The sequence below is a fragment of the Meleagris gallopavo genome, chromosome 2 (genome assembly GCF_000146605.3).
Source record: "Meleagris gallopavo isolate NT-WF06-2002-E0010 breed Aviagen turkey brand Nicholas breeding stock chromosome 2, Turkey_5.1, whole genome shotgun sequence".
In the NCBI taxonomy this organism is placed as follows: domain Eukaryota; kingdom Metazoa; phylum Chordata; class Aves; order Galliformes; family Phasianidae; genus Meleagris; species Meleagris gallopavo.
Window position 1 is genome coordinate 27,092,697 of NC_015012.2, and position 21,275 is coordinate 27,113,971.

At 37.1% G+C, this 21,275-nt stretch overlaps 1 long non-coding RNA gene across 1 annotated transcript; it reads left to right on the forward strand.

Moving 5' to 3' along the window:
• Positions 1-9,704: 9,704 nt before the first annotated feature.
• Positions 9,705-21,235, forward strand: LOC109365941. Its single transcript, XR_002111838.1, has 3 exons — positions 9,705-9,775; positions 11,465-11,571; positions 21,056-21,235. It is a non-coding gene; the product is annotated as an uncharacterized LOC109365941 (long non-coding RNA).
• Positions 21,236-21,275: the final 40 nt, after the last annotated feature.

Consider the following 21,275-nt stretch of genomic DNA (forward strand, 5'->3'; position numbering starts at 1 on the left):
AATTAATAAGCCAAAAACTTCTGCACAGCAAGAGAAAGTATAGTTAATAATCCAAATTAGTTTATATCCAATGCACACTCCAGAACAGTAGAGATTAAATGAATTTTGTACAACAAATTCAATATGAACAGAAGACAGGCAGCACTGGATTCAGACCATGTGAAACATTAACTGTTTCTGGCAGTGATCAGTCCCTTTTGCTTCACTGAAGGAGAAAGATGGTGTAATGGTCCTGACCTTCGTCGTTTTCAGCTTCATGTTTAATAATACTTAAGTGACATTTTTGCATTTAAAACTTTCCATGAAAATGTTCCTGCGATTGTTCTGATACTATAGATATATTTTCTGTTTGGAAGAGTATGCCTGATAATCACACTGGTTGACTCTGAGTTCCTGAGTTATGCGAATTAGCAAATTATTATTCCTCATTAATTCAACTCCTTGTCTCGCCATAATTTTATTGACTGCTTTAATGGCTGTCCTCCACCATCCACCGATGTATTTGTGATATCTCTTGTTGTACAGAACCCTTACAGTCCATATCCCCCTTCTTCCTGTGATTTTCAACTTCCCTCTCCATACATACATAGTTTAAGATGAAATGACAAGTTCCCTGCTTGAAATTTATGGTGTGTGCATGCTATCCTGTATGCAAGTGATGTCTTATGGTTTGTTTCCCATTTCAAATAATTGGTCCTGTTTGACATTTGAGCAAAAAAATCCACATAATTGTATACAGTGATTCTAGTTTTTCTTGTTGAGCGGCCAACTTAAAGCCCCATGTGAACATGGGGATGGAGAGTTTGTACTTGAAATGATTAGCATTTACCAAAAATCAATTCCATCTGCTGTTGCATTGTCTACTGAATCTGTACTGTGAAGTCCTTCTGTGCCTCTTCAAAACTGACTTTTTACTTACCTCAGAAATTATTACTGTCAGCAAATTTTGTTATATCATCAAGCAAACTCTTCTGGAGATAATTTCTGAAGACAGTGATCAGCTACAGTGGCTGCCTCCCTACCCTGTGGTAACTGATCTATTGTGGCTAACCTTTATGCCTATCTTTCTAACTATTCTTTTTCCATGACTTTCTATCACAGATCCACTTAGTTCCTTTACAAAGATGTTTTGGGGAATTATATCAAGAACCCTCAGGAAGTCCAAGTTAATATGTTAGCCAGATTTTCTTAACCTTGTATGTTCACTAATTCTACGTAACAATACTCACACTTTTGAGACATTGCATCATCTAATAACGGTGTGCTGTCTTCCTTCTGTCTCATTTATATATACACAATCTCCACTTTATTATACTTTCTATCTTGTTGCCTCTATGAGCTTCTGTTCTATTCATGTGCCTCCTCCCCAGACCCTGATTACCACTGTATATCTTTCTAAAATCTGAGGACATATATTCCAGCTTCTTTTCTTTGCCACTTAGGGTCATTTAAGTGACAAATTGCACACTACTGCTAACAGTTCAGCGAGTTAATATTTGACTTGCCTAAAAACATAGAATCACCATTATGAGTGACCACTATGTTGACCCAGCAAGATATTTTTATTCATTTTATCAATTTTTTTTAAAGCCTTTCAATTTTTTATTGCTATTGTTGTCATCAGTGCTATCCTTTCTTTCTACATTTAGAACCTGCCAATAGAGAAAAAGTAGGTCAGTCACTGAGAAGGCTTTTTTTTTTTTTTTTTTTTCCTATGGGAAAAGAAGCCCTAATGGAAGGGTTTTCGTTGAACTATTTTTGCTGGTGAGTTTCTTTCAGTATTTCCATATTTTTAACAGCAGAGTTCGTGAATGTATCTGGCTGAAATGTCAGTGCTCTGAAATTATCTGTGTAAATCTGCTACAACAGGGAAACGTAAGCACTGGGAGGGGAATTTTCATGACAGAAGGAACTTTTGATTCAGACTGTAGGAAAGAAAAGAAAAATGAAAAAATGGAGTCTTAAAATATCTTGAAAGTGTGGTCAGTGAAATATATATAATTTACCAGACAAAATAATTAATTATAATGAGGGAAGAGAGCTCTCTAGAATTAATTGCCTTTTTTAGTATATATTCATCCCAGATGACTGTATCTAATGACATAGCAGATCACACTCCTATGTTAGTCTCTGGAAAGCTATCTCCACAATCTTTGTAGTTTGCTTGCATGAGCTTTGGTTATTTCTCCCTGCTGTGTGTCTGAATGACACCATTTTACTTACAAAGCTTTTAACTCCTGCTGGACTTTAAATGCACAGCATTCTTCCCATTGAAAGAAATACATTATCTTCAGCTTTTTATGCCCTCAGTTAGCTGGAAAGTTGTTATGAAGAAGATTGAATTCATCTTTACTGTGTAGAGTGCAGTGAAAGAAGTAGCTATTATTTGAGCTGCTGCAGCATGTTCTTTGTATTACCTGAACTGCCTGGTCATAAGTGGGTGTTCTGTGATTATGATAGCAATGTATAACAATGATACGAAATTAATGGTTGATGTAGTAAGCAATTGATATCAAAACAGACTCGGAGACTAAAAAAGTGTCACGATTCATCTTAACCAGCAGTAATCATAGCAAGATAGTGCTACCTATTGTTTACCCTTACCCAACTTCAAAAAAATACATTAGCTGACATCCCTCTTATTCAACAATTCTATAGTTCCTTCAGGAACAAATATTTTGTGCACTGAAAAAGCCTGTGTCAATTCTTGAGCAACACTGGTGGCCACAAATCCTAGTGCTACTTGATCCACACGCATTTTTCAGCACCTTACATAACTGTCTCCTTCCACGAACCCCCCCCCCTCCAGACTGCTCACGGGCCTATGCTTTCCAAACAGTTGATTGAGAGAGGAGTTGCATGTGGCTAGCTGTGCCCTGCCTTGAGCATCACAAAGAAAGAGAAAAGTGGTTACACGGTAGCAGGGAAACATACCATCATGCAGAGAGGCATGTCTGAAGGAACCATGATGTAAAATGAGTTTTCCGGCTGGCACGTGCTTGCACAAATTTCTGAGTACCATATGCCACGGAGAATGACATACCTCCTCATCAAATACATGCAGCCAAATGAATTGATCACACATCTGCAGTCCCAGCTACTGGAGGATAGGAAAGTTGGATGACCTGGCATACAAACAGCAAGTAACAAACAGTACAGAAGAAAAACCTGAAATAATATAAAGATTCTAGTACTGAGTAGAAGTGATTTATGTCCAATATTTTGTATCTTTTACTGATACTTGAAATTGTGGAGAAAAAAAAAAAAACAACAAACTTTTGAAAAATTGAAGTATAGTATTTGCAGGAATTTTGATTTTGTTGTTTACAGGTTCACTCAAAGGTCTATGCATATGACTGTATAAACTAGAGTAGAGTTTCATACTAGGGAGGGAAATGTGTGAAGCGTCAGGAAATATCTTATGAAGACAAGTTCAGACTATTATTAGGGGAAAAAAGACATAAATTTTTATATTTTCTGTATTTTGCCTTGAAGTAGTATGTGAATCAAAGCTCAAACTAAAAAGTTGTCACTTCAGAGGAAATGCCAGTGGGAAAAAGAGGGAGGTAGTACTTCAAAGGAGTCTGGATTTCATTTTCTATCTTTCCAATTTTAGGAGATGAGAGATATCAGTCATAATAGTAATAATCGTGAACTCTGTGATTTTGGCAAAATTGAGAATATAAAAACTCAAGAGTAGTACTAGTGAAATTAGAAGAAATATTTTTTACATGCTGACATGGGTCATTGGCAAGAGAGCTAAATTCCCCCACTAGAAGGACTGATTGCTAGTGTGATATACATAGGCACGTAAAAAAAAATTCAGAAGGTGACAAAGAAACTAACAGCAAATTTAAATACATTCAAGCTACTCTCCATCACGGTGTGCTGAATGAACTGATTATCTAGTGGCCAACTGACACTGTATGCTATTTTCCCTGATATTCGGTTTACATAATGCTTGCAGCTTAGATGAATTTCTTCCACCTTGTGTAACTATCTGCTCCCAGTGCACCAAACAAACACACCAATCCTTTCAGATGTGGGGTTTCAGCATTGCTCAGTTTCAGAACCTCACTCCCTATTTGTCTGCCTCATGAGACTTCAAATTGTAACTGCCTTTTGTAGGGGGCCATCTTTTCCTTTCAATTGGTCTGTCATAATGACATGACTTCTGTTGACCTTGTCTGAGTAAAATCCTACCAGGGTTATGTCAGATATAGTCTCAATTCACCCACATCCTGTTAGCATAAGAGGCAAGACTGGTGGTGTTCCCAAATACCCATTTGCTGGATATTTTTGCGAATAAAGTAGTTATTTCACACCTGTGTATATATACATATATACATATATATATATATACACATCCCTGTCTCTGAGATAGGTGCATGCGATCTCATGATATAGATCATCAGACTGTCAAGGTGATTGCTACCTGTCCTTGGGCAGGTGAGGATTCATGGCAGATCTCTAATAGACTTTCCTCCTTACCTGTTGAGTGATATTCCTACTGATGCCACTGTCTAGCACATGGCACAAGAAAAATCCTCCCTACGTGCTGTGGTGATACATAAAGAAGTTTGTGATGAGTATCTTGCAATTAAGCATGAATCTCATTTTAAGTGTGTTTGAGTAAATAGTACCTCTTCCTTCACTGTCTTTTCTGCTTCTCTGTGAAATGACTCTCAGTGACTACTGCTCCTTTTGCAATTCCATCCTTCATATGGGTCAAAAGAGAACAGTTTAGAGTCATGTGGGCGTTCAATAACTTTTCTAGCTCTTTTATTTTCCCCTTTTTAAATGCCAAAGTCAGGCCCAGAGAGGGAGGCTCTCCTACGCTTTGTGTGAGCATCAGAAGTGGGTTTTATTTTATTGCCTTAAGTTAATTCTTACAGCCTGTTTTCACACTGGCAATGAAGTGACAGCAGGAGTGAGGTGAGAGTAAGTGATAACGTCTTGGCATTCGGCACTTAAAACGAATGTGTGCTTGTGAAGTTCTGAGTCATTAATTCTTTTTCCAGGTATCCATGTGGCATGCACTTGAGCACAGTGATGGATTTTAGATTAGAGAAAAAGCCCCAAATAACAAACACTTTATTGTGGAGGGAGGAAAGGGAGGCTGCCTTTTTTTTTTTGACATGGCAATAATGAAAAGTGAATGACATACATGCAAATTTGGGGTTTTTACTGTTACTTTTATCATATAACAATCTTAAGATCATAAAATGCCCCCAAATGATGTTCCTTTTAGGAATTTTTTCTCTAGGACTTGCATGGAAGTTGCATGGAAGAACATAAAACAGGCTCTGAAAAATGACATTTTAAAGTGGAACAGAATTTCCTTTGTCCCTCAGAGAATACTGCAATCTACTTCAGGTGTGATGAGATTGAAATTACAGTGGTGTGATATTGTAAAGTGTTTTATGGAATTAAGATTAAACACAAATATAGAGACTACATCACCTAAAACCCTGAGATGCATAAGAAAAAGCAGAATCCAGACTTCTCACTGAAATCATACACTTTGAGAGGTTTCAAAGCAGAAAAACAAGTTTATTCCAAAGAAAAACAAATAATCCATCCACTTTAGTCCTCCCCTGTGAATGTTATCATAAGAAACAACTTCTTCCATGCATATTACCACAGCCTGCAATTTAAGATGAACAATCACTCAATCCATACAATAGCTTGTACAGTAAGGAGAAAACCGAACCATGTTTGAAAATAAAATAAAATGAAAACTCAACAATCAGGGTGTATTTTCATTTTTCAGACTTCATCAGGTTTGTGTTGTCCCAAAGTGCTGTAATAGCCTGATTCTCTCTTATAACAAAGTACATTAGAAGGTGACTAGCATTTAATCCATCAAAATCACTCTCCTTGTAATCCATATGTAATCCATAGCGGATGGCAGGGCAGTGTTATTTCTCCCAAATGTGATTGCTAATCAATGTACAGTTGTTGCTCACTTCACCCACACAGCTAAATAAAGTTCTACAGCAGAGGGAAACATGACATTTTAAACTTCTCGGCTTTTAGCCCAGCAATAGCATACACATTAAGAGTCAAAATTCCACCCACAGCAATATTTTGAATTCATATAAAAATATTTCATATCCTGTTGAAATGAATTGGGCTGATAAAGACCAATTTTTGTCTTTCTGTTATATATTCTTAACTTAGAACTTCTGCAGTATAATGCCCTTTTTCAACCACAAAAAAATTAAGAGTGATTTTAGTGATTTTGGTTTTTGAACATGACTTTCTACTTACTTGTACTGTCACTGCTAGGAAGTTATGCCTGGAACCTTAATTCATATAACTGATCATCTCCAAAACAAGCAGTCAAGAAGAGAGGAAGCTGAAATCTCCTGTGTTCTGTACCAGTTATACCTCTGTGAGATTTGCTTCTTTCAAATGTTTGTGTGCATCTCTGCTGCAATTGACTTATACCTTCTCAATGATGCTGTCTGGGTGAAATTGATAATGTAGTCTCATATGTATTGCATATTCTTACGCATAGTGACTAAATACCTGGAAATACTTGTTATGTACATATCACATTGCATGTTTGTGTACAGTTGCCACGTAAGAAGTTTTTTATTGGTTTTAATCCATGTTCCTCCTATTCTTGGATTTTTTATTCTGAATATACACAAGTAATTAAACTTCTTAAGTGGTAACTTTATAAAAGTATTTTTTCAGATTTCTTTTTTCTTTTTTCTAATGCACTTCACAATGTTTTTAATGTTCCTAATCTCCCTCTGCCATTCTTCCAGATAAAAGATGTTTTTTTAGGTCAAAATCCCCTAACTCCACTTGCAGGAATACCTGGGGACTAATGAAGCTGTCTGAACTGAACTTCTAGGTATTTAGGCATGTAAGACTAGTCTACTGCTGGCTACATTCTCCTCTTCAAGCTCATTTTTTGTTTCATGGTTTTGTTTCCTGAATCCTACAATTGTACTTCATTTGGATTTTCAGTTTGATTTTAGCAAAATCAGATGTATATCTAAGAATTCCTTTTGTTGCTTGAAAATAAGAATCCTTTCATTCTATGTGGAAATTACATTGCTGTCCTGCAGAGAAGAGCAGTGTTGGTCTTGAGTCAGTCTGATGTGAGGCAGGGTTGCAGATTTCTGGACATTATTCACCATTTACAATTTTGTGAACATTTTTCACCTAGTTGATCTGTATTTGATTTATGTGTTATTCAGTCTCTGTATAAATCAAAAATGCTTTGGTTATGCAGTTGCGTCATTGTCAGATAATATCAATGGAGAGGATTTTAGATTACCAAGTGAATGGATCTGTTAATGTCTTTATTATACAATACACTTATTTTTTTTCTTTCTTTTTTTTTCTTTTTTCTTTTAATAGAACAGGTACTCCTCACCTGTGTGAGCTACAGAGGACCTTAGGTTGTTATTAAAAGGATATATTTTTTTCATTTATATTTATGCAGTGCTGGAATAAATTTCTGGATTGATAGTCATACAAATTTAAATTAATTGTCTATTAGTTGAAGGAAAATACAGGGAAGTTTACGTGTCCCTATTACCTCATAATGGCTCTGCAGAGAGAAATCTTAACACTGAGTCAGTGTAGATTCATCCTAATTGAATAAGGTACTTGAGGTGAGAGTATAACATTTTTAGTCTCCATGCATAGCTGAAGATGAGACATAGGCTGCTATGGGGAACAATTCAGATCTCAGTTGACCTTAATTGCTTTAATTGCCTAGAGAAAACCATCACAGTCTTTTCTGTTTCTCTGTAGAGGGCCAGTAGTGACTGTACACTTGGGTACACAGTAAGTTTCTCAGTAGTAAGTTAGAGAAGTATCAACTCTTACTCCTACCGTAACCAGCCTTCCCAGGATTATTGGCTGCTCTGGCAGCTTTCAAATAATTTATTCTCCAGCTGTCCACATCCCTGTTTTCCACTCTTTGTTTCACTTTTGCTTCATCCACTTAAGAGTCACAGAACTGTAATATGTTTCAGGTTGAGAGGGAACTGAAGAGGGCTCTAGTCCAAGGCTGTGCTCTAATTAGCATAAATATAAGATCAAGCAGGCTGTCCAGGACTTTAGCTCCTTCAGTCTTGTAACTTGCCGAGGACCCAGACTATATGGGCAGCCTCTTCTGCTGCTTAGCTGCTCTCAGCGTGAAAACGTTCTCCATATGTCAAGTCAGAACCTGACTTAGTTTATGACCACTGTCTCTCTTAATTTATATTCTTTTCGTTTGTCATGCACCTTTATAAAAATCATGGCTCTGTTATTTGGTAATCTCTTCTAAGTAACTGGAAGACTTTTGCTAGGCACACCCAAAATCTTCTCTTTTTCAGTTTGAGCAAGCCCAGCTCCTCCAGCTTCTCCTCACAGGGCAGCGATCTGTTCTCCAGCCAACTCAGTGACCCTCCACTGGACTCAGCCAGGTTCACTTGTGTCTTTCTTGTATTGGAGTGGATGTGGTATTCACAGCTGGGCATGGTAGCCCAGATGTGCTCTAACGGTTGCTGGGTAAATGATAATAATGTGATCTCTCTGTGTTCTTGAAAAATATTACAATTAAGAAACCAAGAAAAGCATGAAGCAAATCTGGAACATATTTAGTTTCTTTTATATCTGAAGGGAATGCATTCTCATCTGCGTCAAGAGTTCTGTGGTAAGCCCTGTCACCCTTAATCTAAGAAATCTTTCCCTGAAAACGTCAGCACATTTTTTGCTTTTGTTTTTTTTACTCTTATTCCACAAAGATTCATAATGCCTGGAAAAAAACCTTCTTAAACTTGCAGAGTGAAGAACAAAGAAAAGATTAATAAAATTTTTTTAAAAAAGTAAAGTAAACCAAAATGAAAAGAAAATCAGCAACTGACTCACCGCAGAAGGTTCTTCTCAAAGTATCTTATCCAAAGGATAATATAATTCTGTAGCTTTAGGTAGATGAATAACAACAATACTTGGGGTTAAGCTAATTAGGATAAAATTAATGCGTGGGTTTGCACATCCCAAGTGCTGGGAGAGATGCAACTGCATTCTTTTGTTGAATTTTCTTGTAGGCTTTTAATTTGGAAAAGACTTGTTAAGAGTTTTGCAGCATTTTATAGCAGATTAGGGAATTCACTGCCAAAGAGAGGGTGCTGGATTTTCTTAGATAAGGGCTCTGCCAGAGGAGCAGGAACCAGAGATCACAAGGATTGTTGGGTACCAAATAAGCCCTTCTAGGGTTGTGTGCTCTCAATAAACTACCGTCCAGACCCCTTTCATTCTTCTTACACATGCTTGCTGGCTTTGGGATAGCTTAAGAACATACCACTCTGCCTCCTGTATCTTCTATACCAATGAATATCCTTAGGTAAGCAAATAGGTGAAAGAGGGAATTTTCTGGAATGTTGATGAAATATCGATGAAAAAGTATGTCTGTGTTTCATCCTTATGTTCAAAGTGATAAAGCTGAAACATAAATGATTCTATCATCCTCATAAAAAACACAAGTCTGAAGACTCAGGTTTTTTTTCTGCACAATAATACTGTGCCTGAAACCTCTTTATGCTTGTATGGAACTGCTGAATCATGGCCTGAACCTCTGATTGACCACCTGAGGTGAGCAATGAGTCAGCCCTGGGAGCACAGGTGAAGATAATTCACTTGTGCTACTGGAAAGGGTGGAGCCTGGCTCCACCTTTCCTAGACCCATTTAAGAGCTGACTACCAATGGGGAAGGATCTCTTTTGGAGATTGCTCCTCTAGGAATTTTCTTAGTGAGTCCAGGGTAAGGGTAAGCTTTCTATCCATTCTTCTTTGGTGTGATAACCTGTTTAGCCTAGCTTCCTGTTTATGTCTTAATTATAATGTCTGTATATTCATTGATTATATAATGCTGAAGTCACATTTTAGATTTTAAAAAAAAAAATCTTCCTTTATTAGATCACACTACTTCTGTTCTTCTTCTGTCGTTTTCATCCTCCTCTTTCCCAGTTTCCCTTTATTCCCAAGTTCTCCTGTATGGCTTTTGTATTGATTTGTTTCCTTTTAACATTGCTGGTGTTGTGCTGCTGCACTGCTGTCCTTTCTGTCACTCCCTCCCATATCTGATGGCTTTCTGATTGAGCTCAGAAACCCTTTTAATCTTCTCCAAGCTTCATCTTTTAAAATTAATATGCTTCAGTGGTTGTGCACTTGTATGCTAGGAAACAATATAGCAGCAGAAACTGCTGTGCGCAGTTATTTTAGGGACGTGCACTAGAGTCATTATATTGTTGTTAAAGAGTATACTGAAGACTAGGATTTAAATACAGTATCGAGAGAATGACTCTAACTAATGACTGCCTCTTCCTACAGTATGATGTTATCGTGAACCAAATATTAACAGTAATGAAAGAGACTTCAGAGATTGATAATGGTCAGTGGTTTACTGAAAATACAAGCACGAATATAATTGTGCCTGTTAGGTATGATGGTTTTATTCACTAAAGAGAATGGAGTTCAGCCCAGTTCTGGGCTCTCTTGTACCAAACAGCTGTGGACATACTGGAGAGAGTCCAAAGAAGGGCCACAAAGATGAAGGGCTTGAGCATCTCTCTTATAAGGTAAGTCTGAGAGACTTGAGACTGTTCAGCCTGAAGAAGGCTCAGTAGGATCTTTCTGATGTCTATAAATGCCTGAAGAGGGATGTGAAAGAAGATGGAACCACATTCTTTCTACTAGTACCCAACTACCAGGAAAAAAGGCAATTGACACACTGGAACACATGAAGTTCAATCTGAACATCAGGATGTACTCAGGATGCACTTGTTTATTGTGTGGATGGCTGAGCACTGACACAGATTCTCCAGAGAGGCTGTGGAGTGTTGTCCTTGGAGATCTCAAAACCTGCTGAATACAGTCCTGGACAACCTGCTCTAGATGGTTCTATTTGAACAGAGGGGTTAGATTAGATGACCTCCCCCTTCTATCCTTAATTAGTCTGTGATTCTGTGATCCTTTATTATTTTTCCAATATTGAGAGATTTTTTTTTAAGAAAATTTCTGTTTTTTACTACTTTTCTGGTAAAGCTAGTGAGGAATATATCATATAGTTGGAGTCAACTATTTTAATGTTGTGTAATCTGAAACTTCTGAAGAGGAAAATGAGGCAAAGCTATCAAGATAAAAGTGATTGCTGTTTTCACCTTTGGATCAAGTATGTGAATGTCACAGTAGCCACCCACTAATGCTGATGTGAAATTACAGCTACAAAATGGGATGTCTAATAGCCAGTGATTAAGGAAAGTAAAGACTTTTTTTGTTGTTGTTGTATCATTCCATCACCAAGAGAAAAAAAAAAAGAGAAGTCTTTTGTGGTGCCAGGACCTGGAGTAAGAGTAAGTGGCTATCTGCAGGAAATAGAAAACTGAATTGCTTAAAATAAGTTATCTAACTTCTAAAATGTTTTTTTTATCTTGTTTTGATATTCAAACAGTGGAAGCTCTACATTTGGGAACACTGATGGCAGCACATGGTTATTTTTTTCCAATCTCAGACCATGTTCTAACACTAAAGGATGATGGCACATTTTATCGATTCCAGGTAAGTGTTTTTGAGATGTTCTTGACTTGTACAAAGGGAGGCCTCGTGTTAAAGACCTCACACTAAGATTTATAGTAAATTTTAACAATACTTTCTCTCTTATGTAACCTAGTAAATGGTAGCAATTCCTCTTAAAGTTAAAAATAATAGAAGGATTTAATTTAGAAAATGAAGACAATATCTTGTACTAAAATGATAATGACCTTTTTAACCTGTAGATTTAGTAAGTGTGGTAATGAAAACTGTAGAAGTATTCGGAAAATGTAGTAAAGGAAATGAAATTATCTTATAGACTATGACTTCTAAAATTGTCTTAATTTAGAGGGGAAGTTTTTTTCTTATTAAGCCTGTAGAAGAGATCTGATTAAAAATGAAGTGTAATGTAGGTAGTCTTTCTTATTTGATGATTTCCATATAGAATGAAAGAATCATAGAATTAAAATCCTTAGAGTTGGAAGGGACTTTCAGAGATCATCTTGTCCAAATCCCGTGCAATGAATGGACATGCAGAAGTAAATCAGGTTGCCCAGAGCTAGATCCAGCCTTTCCTCGGAAGTCTCCAGAGACAAGCATCAATTGCATCACTGGGCAACCTGTTCTAGTGCCTCATCACCCTCACTGTAAAAGTGTTTTTCCTTATATCCAACCTAAATCTACTCTCTTTGAGCTTGAAGCCATTTCCCCTTGTTCTATAACATCAGACCTTGCAAAAGTGTCTGTTCTCTTCTTTGCTGTAGCTCCCCTTTTAGATACTGAAAGGCCACTATCAGGTTACCTCAGAGCCTTCTCTTCTGCAGGCTGTAGAGCCCCAGCTATCTCAGCTTGTCTTTGTAGGAGAGAGTGTTCCTTCCCTTTGATAATTTTTGTGGTCCTCACTCCAACAAGTCAATGTCTCTCCTGTACTGAGAACTCCACATCTGGATGCAGTACACAAGTTGAGGCCTCACCACTGCAGAGTAGATGGGGAAAATCACCTCTCTTGACTTGCTGGCCATGCATCTTTTAATGCAGCTCAGGATACAGTTGGCTTTGTGAGCTGTGAGGACACACTGCTGGATCACATCCAGCTTCCCATTCACTAGTACTCCCAGGTCTTTTTTGGCAGGACTGTGTTCTGTTCAGTTCTTTCTTCCCCCAGCTTGTGTCAGTAGAGAGGGTTGCCTTGACCCAGGTGCAAGATCTTACTCTTGGATATGTTGAACCTCATGAGGTTCACCTGCGTCCACTGCTCAAACCTGTCTAGGCCCCTCTGGATGGCATCCCATCCCTATAGTGTGTTGACTGCACCCCGGAGCTTGCTGTCATTAGCAAACTTGCTGAAGCTGCACTCAACCCCTCTGTCAGTGTCACTGAAGAAGATATTAAAGAGTATTTGTCTCAGCACTGACCCCTGTGGGACAGCACATGTGTAAATGAGAGGGATGGCATATGGGTAAAGGGGTTTACTGCTGAAGGAAAGGGGTTGATGTGGTTGTGGAGTAAGCAAAAAGTGGAAAGAAATCATGAAATAGATAAGGCTTCAGTTTCTGGGTCTTCCCATAAGCAGTGGTCAGGAGGATGAAGTATCTGATAATTTTCTTTTGCAAAGAATAGGATAAATAGGGGTGCTGAGCATTGACTTCTGTATTGCTACTAGCGTACTACTGTTTCAAACATGAGAAAACATCACCTCTGCTGGCATGATATTTCTTTTGAGGGAAAGTGTAGGTGAATATTAGTTGCACTGTGAACAGCTGAGAGTACTGCAGGTAGCCTTTTACAAACTTTTCTCAGAGAGGTCTACAGCCTACATATGTGGACATGAAAGTTTAGTTAAGTTTAGATGGTAAAATGACATCAATTGATTTATATAAATTAAGGATTTAACACCTATTTGACGTGTATGAAATAAGTTTTTTCCTCAAATGATACTTGTATATAATTGCAGTACTTTGGCAGTTTTCTGTTCTGTGTCACCCGTTGCATTGCTATTACCATGCTAACAATGTTAGAACAATTTAATTTTATATATAGCACAAGGGAAATCTATAGTGGTGTCAAACTGTTAACTGGACTTGTACCAGCCAGATTTGTCATTAAAATTCGACATTCCTTACAAAACGAGGCTAGCATAAAATCTACTTCTGAGGCAGTTAAGTTGGAAGATGAAGATAACATATTCTATAGAGAAAATAACTATAAATGTGTGAATGCTGCACTGGAATAGCTGTTTAAGTGCTTCAGAAACAGAACCCCCTTAGTCTTGGACAGGGTTCACAAATTTCTAGGTTTTAAATAGAAAGAAAACAGTGCACCTTCTAGCACTGAAACGTTCATAAGCCATTCCTGCAGAGAAACCTTTGCCTACAATAAAAAGACCTGACCTACAAAAAACAGGCTAGCTATAACAGTGTTCCCCTCTCACTTCATTTTTCATGTTCCAAAGGATGATGCTTTCACTCCTAACAGTAAAATTACTTCCAGTTTGTTTTAAACAAGTTACTGTTGTATAGAAGAAGCTAAAAGCAGTAGCAATTGTGCTTCATTTGCACAAATGCCCTTCTACAGACAAAATTATGCTTTTTCAGTTATTACTCTTGCAACTAAGATGGCTGTAAAACTGTAGTTTTATCTGCTCTTTTAAACAGTGTGGCTTTAGAAATAAACAATCATTCCTAATCATTCTTTGACTGACTTTGTTTTAATTGGGTCAGTTCCTGCTATAGCAATTTAACTCAAAGGGGATAGATCTAAATATTATTTACCTTACTTGGAGAGAGGTGAGTTTTTGTCTCAACAAAGCAAAGTGGAAGCTTAGGTTTAGTGATACTTTTTGAACCATTCTGAACATAAGGCATACTGCTTTTGCATGTTATTTAAAGCTGGGGCCAAAGAAGGAATTGAATATCTACTACCTACCTTCCTGCACTCAAAGGGTAATATGTAAGAGGGGTTTAAATAAGAAATGTAAGGTGCACCTTGGAAAGATCTTCTAAGGACCAGGCATTACTCACTAAGTGCATTTCATCAGTATCCATGTAGCTGATAATATGGCTGACCCTGGTGAGGAATGCTTGATTTAACCTTTCAGCTGCTATGCTTCTGTAATTGCTTCCCGGGGAAATAATGTTGATTTATTTTACAAATTACATACTCAGTATAGTGTCTTTCAACATTCATAATGAAAGTAGTGTTTTTTAATACTTTTTGTTTTTAAACCAACTCCTGGAATATTGAGGCTTTTGATAATCGCACGGTTTTTTTAAGAGATTGAATTTTCAGAGATGAAGTTTAGGTTCTGTTATTTTATGACTTTTAAGTTGGGAGGCATACATAGGTGAGAACAAATGTGGGAATGGAAAATTTCTTGTTGTGAAAGCTTGATTCTGGTGAAGATAGCAGCAAAATTCATTCTTTTGGCAAGATGGTTTCATCTGTGATGTCTTCTGTTCTACCACTGTAACACTCTATTGATGAATACATTTACCTCTCCAACCTTGTTTTTCCCATATCTGTAGTGGAAATTATATATAGCAGTCACTGTTGAGATCTTTTAATATCTGTTGCAAAATGGTGTTACTGCCAACATCACTGAGTCACCCTGCTCAGCTAACCACCTCAGGACTCAGTCCTAATCTGGCCTCTATCTATTTAAGGTATGTCTGAATATCTCAGCTCTCTAGATATTGTCCACTGTCTTGCTGGATCATCTGTGCCTTGAGAGAAGCATTTTATTGGAAGCCAGGTTTTGCAATAAAAAAGCAGGTTGTCTTATCCAGACTTGACAGATTTTGTTTAGAAATTGCAAGTGCAAGAACTAATTCATTGTCTCTTCAGTTCATATGCAGCATATGCAGGTGCAGTTGAGATTTCAAAGAGGGAAAAATCATTTCAAGACCATTCGTCTGTTCTATCAGTGCCCTTTTGTCTTTGTTTAAATCTGCTCAGGCACACTCTTACATTCTGTGATTCTTTGAGAAAAATCTTCTTATCCAGTGATAGAACACTGGAACAGGCTGCCCAGAGAGGTTGTGGAGTCTCCTCTGGAGATACTCAGAATCTGCCTGGGTGCTTTTCTCTGTAACCGACTGTAGAGAACCTGCATTAGCAGGGAAGTTAGACAAGATGACCTCATGAGGTCTATTCCAAGCCCTACGATTCTGTGATTTTGTAATATACGAAGGAAGGCTTATGGGTGATTTGAATATTCCTCCCGTGTTCCAGTGAATTTTAAAAAAATGTCATGGAGTGGAGCAGCTTCAGAAACAATTGTTTTTACTACTATTAGCAATGGTAGCTGAAAGATGCTTAATGGCTTCTTTCTGCAGTAATACAGTTTTAATGCATAGATTAATCATGCTCTATAAAGGCTGACAGGCAACACTGATTTTCACAAGTGGCTGTTTCATTATTTCACATATTATTGATTAATTTAACAGTAAAGCCAAAACAGATCTATTTGTTTTATCACAGGATGTCTCACCATGCATAACAGCCACTTCTAACAAATTGTTTAGTGTGGAATAGGCGCTATGTTATGAGATTTTGTTTCATGTGACTTTATTAAAAGGAGGATTATGGATTTCTGTGGTTAATATTGGCTTATAATATAAGTCTATACTTCAAGAGAAACAGTGCTTTTCTGAGTGCAAAACCAGTGCTCTGCCAATGGTCACGAAGAATCTTATGACAGCCTGTTCTGTTCCGAGTGCTTAAATGATTCCACGGTAGCACATTGTGCTTGGTAAGCCTCTTTTATCTAGCTGCTGACTGGTTTCTTATTCAAATTGCAGATAAAGTTAAACAAAGTGCCTTATCAGTGCATACTGATAAAAACTGGCAGCATTGTTTCTGCCTGTGCTGATAAACATACTTGACTTTCTCCAAACTGTTCTACCACCCACCTTCCTTCCGGCTATAAGTGGGATGTCATGGCAAAATGACAAATGTTCCCTCTTTAATATTTGTTCATGACGAACTGCTTCACATTTCCTGCTGAGGAAAAGTAAAATTCCATCAGGTTTTCTATATTTCACAAAGAAAGCTAGTTGATATTTTATATTTTTGCCTTTGAAAATGATCTTGTTGAGTTACAATATTTTATACCACATCTGAAAGCCTCCTGGGGAAGGTATTTGCCTATGCAGAGTTTCTAGATCTTAAGACAAGGTACGCTGGTTGTATAATGCTTGTATTATAGGATTATGTGGTACTTAATGAATGTTGTAATAATACTGCAATATGCTCTGAATATAATTTGTAAGAAATAGTTAAACCAATCTTTGTTAGCATTCCCCAGGTATAGATAAGTTCATTTATGTGGGCAGAGTCTCCTTGCATGGCTGTGGGGCTGTTTTAGTAGATCAGAGGAGAGCTGCCAGCTGTCGTCTTGCACACTCTTCCTCTTCTCATTCCTGACCTCATTCCTAGAGACCAGAGATCTTTCTATTGATCTTGTCTTATTTCCTAATCTTTCTTTGAATAAGGTAAAAGCATTGTCACATAGTCTTCATAGATAAACTCTCCAGCAAATTCTTCTATGGGGATATTAGATATCTGGACTGTGAAGCTGTGTAGAGATAGAGACTTTTGGAACAGAAGAGAGAAGATGTGAATTCAGCTCTTATGTTATAGAAGTGGAGGAAAGCAGCCATGTGTTATGTGCATAAACTGAAAAACATAGACATCTCGATGTTTATTTGTTTGTTTTTAGAAAAATTGGGGTTTTGAATCGCCATAGAACCATAGAATGGTGGGGGTTGGAAGAAATACTAAAAATATCTAGTTCCGAATCCCCTGCCACAGGCAAACTTGCCATCCACTAGTTCTGGCTGCCCAAGATCCTTATCCAACCTGGCCTTGAATACTTCCAGGAATGGACTGTGCACAGCTTCTCTGGGTAACCTGTTCTACTGCCTCACCACCCTCTGAGTACAAAAAAAAAATTCCAACTAACACCCAAATCGAAATCTCCCTTCTTTTAGTTTGGAGCCATTCCCTCTTGTCTTGTTGCTGTCAGACCGTGAATCTCTGTCCTTGAGACCCTCAGTCTCCATCTTTGTGCTGGCAGAAGCCTGTGTGGCACTGGGGCTGAGGAGTATAGCTGGAGAGCTATGCTGAGGATAATCCCCTGTGGAGCAGAGACTGCAAGGACCTACCTGGTGCATCAGGCATCCAGCCTGAAAAGGGCTCACTGACACCCATTCACATGAAAGCAGAATGTGTTATTCTAATTACTGAATTGTACTATTCTGGAAGTCTTGTGATAAGGTATCTCTTTGGATATTTTCTCAGCTAGCTTTTCTTCTATTATGACCATTTTTCAAGAAGCATTCCAGTTTATCCCATTGTGCATGACAGATAAAAAGGTAGTAGTTTAAGACCAGAACTTCATGGTTGATAATACAAAACAGTTAAGCAAGAAAACGTTGCATACATCTTTGGGAAAATGTCAGTCATTTCAACTATATACAAGTTTATTGTTTTTTTCCACAGAAACACAATTATAAAAATTCTTTAATAGAATCTGATTTTATATCAAGTTTCATTACCAGTGTTTATGCTATTTTCAGTGTGGGTTTTGGATTTTCTTTCTAAGTTTTAATCTTGTCCTCTATTGTCACTTTTATGCCAGGCCTTAGGAGAACTTTTCTTGTCTTTACCTCCACCAGTGCCATTTCCTGCATTGATAATAATAGTTATCTATTCTTTGTTTTTTGATTTGTTTTCTATGAATATACATGCAGTTTACCTATGTGAAAACATGATTTTCCTTAAGCATTCTGTTATGTATTTTATTGGGCCTCAATCTGAGCTTTTCATTGTGTTTTTTTTTTCTCCTGTACTTTATCTTATCTTCATATCAAAATTAATTTGGAGCATATTCACGTGGCTGATTGTGAGGAGACTTGAACTTTGTTCCCACTAGGAGCCTGGTGGCTCGAGGCTAGCCCTGGCCACCTAGCAGTACCAGAGCTGTTGAACTGTGCTTCTCAGCAGGTCCAATTAAATGCATTCAAGCACCATGCAGACAAGGTCACGGCTTGCAGCTGGGAGGCTGCTTGTGCCTGCCTAGTTGAGAGCTGCAACAAGGAAAGCTCATACCTGCTTGTTATTCTCTGGCAGCAGAAAGCTTCTTGTCTTTCATAGCCACCTTCTATTGGAGGCTCAAACAAGGAATGTATTCCTGTGCTTACATGTACTGTTATGTGAAACCTTTCCCATGTTGCAGTATTTTCTTTGTGGTGAATTTTCTCTTTTGGCTTACAACACACTAATAAAATCTTTTATACGGATTTATTGTGTACTTTGCTAATTAAAGTGTATGTTCTGTTTTATCTTGTTTTTTTGTTTTTTTATCTCCAGAGGGATGGTGGCATGGGAATGCTTAGACTCCTCCTTACTAGCATACATATTCTTATTTGGTTTTTGAATGATTTCTTTTTGTGTTTAGCTAGTTGGAGATTGCTGGTGTGATTTTTACTGGTCTGTCTCTGTGCTTTCTCTCTAAAGGTAATTGAACACTTAGTAAGGTCTCTTTCCATAACTGTGATCTCCCTTCCTCCTCTTCATCCCTCACTTAAGTTTTCCAAGGGACCTTCCATGCCTAAGATAATCTCTGCAAACAGACTTTCTTTGGCATTGGCTCGTGATGTCATGGGTTTGGATTAAAATCAGAAGACAGAATTTATTTTTCAAATATCATCAGTGTGGGAGGGTTGTTTATCTAATTTCTAAAGAGAAATCCAAAGTTTTTGAGAAGTTATGCAAGTATTTTCACAATCATAAGAATCTTTGCCTTTTTTACTACTGAAAAGGCTCTCTTGCTGTATCTTTTTCTAGCTTTTCTAGCCCTTCTGCAGCATAACTTGCTTCTGTTTCACAAACAATATCTGAACTCCAGCCAGTTTTAGCTCAGAACCTGTTTGAGTGGGTGAGGTTTCTACATATTTGATATTTCCCCTTGTTGGATTCTTCTTTTAAGTTTAGGTTGGACAAATGAAAGCAGATTTTATTCAGCTTTTCTTCTTAGGCATCTCTTAAAATGCACTTTGTGTCAAAGGAAGGGCTGCTCTCTTTCCTCAGGTCTGAAAACGTAAATAAAAGTAACTTTATGCATTATATGATTTAGATTATTTTTATACCTTTTCACTTCTCCAGCGTTTTCCGACTGCTGCTATTTATTGTTGAGGAGTTTACTTTCTATTTCCATCTGTACTTATATCTGTACTTATAGTGCTCACTTTTACTGGCACAATGAAGGAATTTCTTGTAGGAAGAATGACTTACTGCTTCTCCACTAGAGAGAGAGAAAAAAAACTGGCAAGAAACTTGTCTCAACCTTCAAAGTTAGTTTGTGATTTTATTTTTTTCATTCTTTAGCTCATTGTTATTACTTAGTAAAAAGCAAGTCTTAAATTGCAGTTATTAAAGTTGATAGGCCATTTTTACAGTGGAGAGATTTTTCACAATGTATGTTTAACCTGATAGTAGGTGTAAATGTGTCACCCTTCAGTCCTGTTGATTTTTGGATAAACATTAAAACAATTTTAAGATAAGTGGGCAGCAAGAGAAGTTTCCATTTGTGTAGCTGAGGGATCTTTGAGGAAAAAACAACAGGAAAGAAAGAGTGAAGCAAAAAGTGAGCCCCAAGGAGGTATCTGTAGTTTGAAATACATCTGCTCATATTAGTCAACATATTCAGTTAGGTTAATACAATTTCTCAAATTATATATAATTCCTGTGGGCAGATATATATAAAATAATGCGTTAAGTATAAATATCATAACCATTTACATTTTCACTAGAAAGTTAGGTTTTTAAAAATGAAGTTCTTGATGTGAAAAATCCCTATATTGTTTTATATTCTTCATTTGGTAGACAAGAAATGTTTTAGAAATGTACTTTGCAGTTCTTATTATCATAGCATTAAACTACTTATTGATCATTTTATTGGCTTTCTATTAAGAAATCATATTTTGAATGATGTTAAATAATTAGAAAAAATAGACTTCCATAAATGAAAACAAATTTGATAACTCTGAAGACTGGATATGCTAATTAGCATTTTTTTAAGAAATGGCTTCTAGAAAACAGTATTGAATATTAACATACAATAAAGAAAACTCTCTACAATGAAGAATGGATTGTATCCAAAAGTATGTTCCATCTTTTCTGTTTCTAAAACCTATTTGTAGGTCATGTGATGAGTATGTTGCTAGGGAAGATGTAAAAGTACCTCACTATGTAACCTTGTTTTTGTTCCCTTAACTTTAAAAATAAAAAGAACACGTTCTTCTTTTCCAATGCCATTCTGACACTAGTGCAATAAACGAGCCTACAAAAGTAATTTTCTATTTTGATGCCTATTTCAAAATCATCAAGTTAATATTATAGTAGATCTGCCAAAAACGTAAATCAATTTTGAGAAACAGTATCGATCCAAGAACTGTATAATGCTTGCATTGTCTAACTTGAATTCCCTACTTTTTTCTTTTGTCTATAGACACCCTATTTTTGGCCTTCAAATTGTTGGGAGCCGGAAAACACAGACTATGGTCAGTGTGGAAATCTTTCCTCTTTATTTCGGGAATTATGTATTATATGAATGAACATATCATTGCAGTCTGTCTTGTTTAATCATTCCACTGTTAAAAGCATAATTAATGTCATGTAATTCCTGTGTAATACTTGCTGATATTGAAACAAATATGCTGTTACCCTTT